At 40.8% G+C, this 2850-nt stretch overlaps 1 pseudogene; it reads right to left on the minus strand.

Annotated features, from left to right (window-relative positions):
• Positions 1-979: 979 nt before the first annotated feature.
• Positions 980-1900, minus strand: LOC133762896 (nicotinamide/nicotinic acid mononucleotide adenylyltransferase 1-like; annotated as a pseudogene).
• Between the last annotated feature and the right edge of the window lie 950 nt (positions 1901-2850).

Raw genomic sequence — 2850 nt, forward strand, 5'->3', positions numbered from 1 at the left:
ACAAAACAAAAATACTAAAATGGATAAAGTATTACATTGTACATCAACAGTCAGGACAAGAGCTGATCAAGTCACTGTTTCTCATAGTGTCCATTTCACTTCAACAGGTTACCCCTTCGGTGCTCAGTTAGTTGTCGCCGATCAGGGAGAACATATGATATTTGTCCCTTTGGGACTGGCTTAATTCACTCAGCATAATGTTTTCCAGATTGCTCCATCTTGTTGCAAATGACCGGATTTCATTTTTTGACTGCTGTATAGTATTCTATAGAGTACATGTCCTATAATTTCTTTATCCAGTCTACTGTTGATGGGCATTTGGGTTGGTTCCAGGTCTTAGCTATTGTGAATTGAGCTGCAATAAACATTAAGGTGTAGATAGCTTTTTTTTTTTTTGCCAATTTAATTTCATTTGGGTAAAATTAAAAATCTTTTCAAAGTGTTATGGATCTACTCCTAGCACAAAGTAAGAGTGAAAGATTAATTATCAAAATCCAACCCCAAAATTTCCATTCACTGGGCAAAAATATCTTTCATTTTGATGTGAGAAACCACAAGGAATTTTTTTTAAAAAAGGTGTCACGGTCCTGGGAGAATCATAAACAGTACACACTGTCAGCACTCAGACTAGTGATATTGCATGAGAAATGGGACTGAGCACCAGCTACAACACCATCAAGACAGGCTCCTGGAGATGAGCATACAAACACCTACCAATGTTATGAGCAGCTGGAAGGTCTGAAATTTCTATACTTGCATTTTTTAACAGACACAATTGCTTACTTCAATGCACAGGTATGGGGGAGAAATGAAACTCCTCTCACTGTGCAAACTTAAACTGACTTATTTATGAAAATCCAAGTTATCCCATACAAAAATAGCTTGGGAAGACTGTCACCTAAGGCTAATCTATTTTTTTAAAGGAAAAAAATATGACTTTAATTTACACCTGATTTTCATTAAATTTCTACACTTTAGTTTATGAAACAGGATCACAGTTCCTTTCCGCAGTTACTAACTTGAAAATTGTTTCAAATCCCAAAAGGAAAGGTGAAGCTATCATGCTGTAGACTCCCTGCGATTGTGCCCCTGCAGTGTTTCTCTGCAGAGGAACCAGGACGACCCCGACATTCCTGTCTTCGCTCTCCGAGCTGTACAAATCATGCTTTTCAATAGATTCTCGGACAAGATCTGGTACCAAGTAGCGAATGCTCTGGCCCCTTCTGAGCGCCCTGCGATTTTCGTGAGTGAGATGTCATTGGTGATCCACTCCTTCGTTGCTCCTGTGCTTCCACATCACATTCACAGATGAATCTCTGAGCGTCATTTCCAGCCCGAGTAACACAGATGAGCCCACAGTCAGCCCCAGTGTGGGCGATATCCTCACTCTTCCACAGAATGGGAACACGGAAGGACTCCAGTAAATCTGACCCACACAGCAGCTTCACCTTTGGCACACCTTTTGTTTTTGGCTCCAGTGGTTTCTTAGGAGTGGAACCTGGTCTCTGGCCGCCCACTTCCTCTTCCCCCCTGGCCTCTCCAGCACAGGTGAGCTCTGCTGCTGATCACAGTGGCTGACCACCTGTCTGTCTTGATGGTGTCTTAGCACCTTCACAGTCTCTACCCACTCCTTCTGAAGGCTTTTCCAGGTATCCACTTCCACCCATTCTGAAGGCTTGGTGGCTAGCTCTGCCATGACAACTCGGCAGTGGGCAGGGATGAGTCCTTTCTTCTTATATGCATCGCCTACCAGAGAAATGATGCCTTTGACAACTTTATATTAACCTGTCCCACTTAAGTAGACCTTGGCCAGCTCAAACAATCTGAGGTGCATGTTGGCTATAGGATTAAATGAACCACAAGCAAGGAGAACCACTTTCGTCTTCTCTGAGTGGGCCATGGTAAGAACTTGAAGTTGTTGATCCAAATGGAAATCTCCAGAACCTCCCTTGTTGTTTTTACAAAGTAAATTCTTTGAAGTGTTTTGTAAGGTAGTCTATTGGAACCATGCCAACTAGTGTGTCAGCATTCTTCTCTAAGGTGGGCTAGAAAAGGAGCTTCATGTCTGTAATTCCGCCGCCGTGGCCCAGACACAGGCGAAGGCAGAACACCACGGCTGCACCCTAAGGCTAATCTATTTAACTTGCAAAATTTATGTGAAGGAATCAGGGTTTCACACAGATTCTGATTGATTTTCATTGTTCCCAAAACCTTCTTTTTGATCCATTACTGGTTAAAAGGGTATAAATGTAAGCTGACAGTAAATACTTGCAGCATTAAATGTGTTAGTATTCCTCACAAATAAATGTTTCCGCTGAATAACCAAACAGAGTAGAAAGGACAAGCAGAGTGCATTACACTTATTTAGCTTCATTGCATCATTTTATTTAGTGCCTCAAGTTGATCCCCTTAATGTGACTATAATTTCTTTTGGTCTTACATAGTATACATTGGGTTAATGAGGTCAAGTTGATCTCTATATGGTACTCTAAACCTGTGCCATCTTTTAATAAAACATGATACTCTAGCGACAAGAGGGGGGGAAATGAACAAATTTATATGGATAAGAATGAAATCTCGTAATATTCTAGGTTTTCTCTTTTTCCTCATGTCTTATATTTAATATGATAATAAAAATTAATCTCAAGTGAGCTCTCTTCACTGCATCTCCTAAAGTTCCAGCTTTAATTCAGGATATCATCATTTCTCACCTGGTTTGTGGCAGTAATTGAACTGATCCCTTACCTCTCATCTGTCATCACAGTAATATGTCTAACCTCAGACTTGATATTCCTTTTTCTTTCCTGTTTGTATGCTTTGGTTGCTTGCCCAATTCCTTGCATGTTCACA

Source organism: Lepus europaeus, chromosome 1, assembly GCF_033115175.1.
Source record: "Lepus europaeus isolate LE1 chromosome 1, mLepTim1.pri, whole genome shotgun sequence".
NCBI classification, from domain to species: Eukaryota; Metazoa; Chordata; class Mammalia; order Lagomorpha; family Leporidae; genus Lepus; species Lepus europaeus.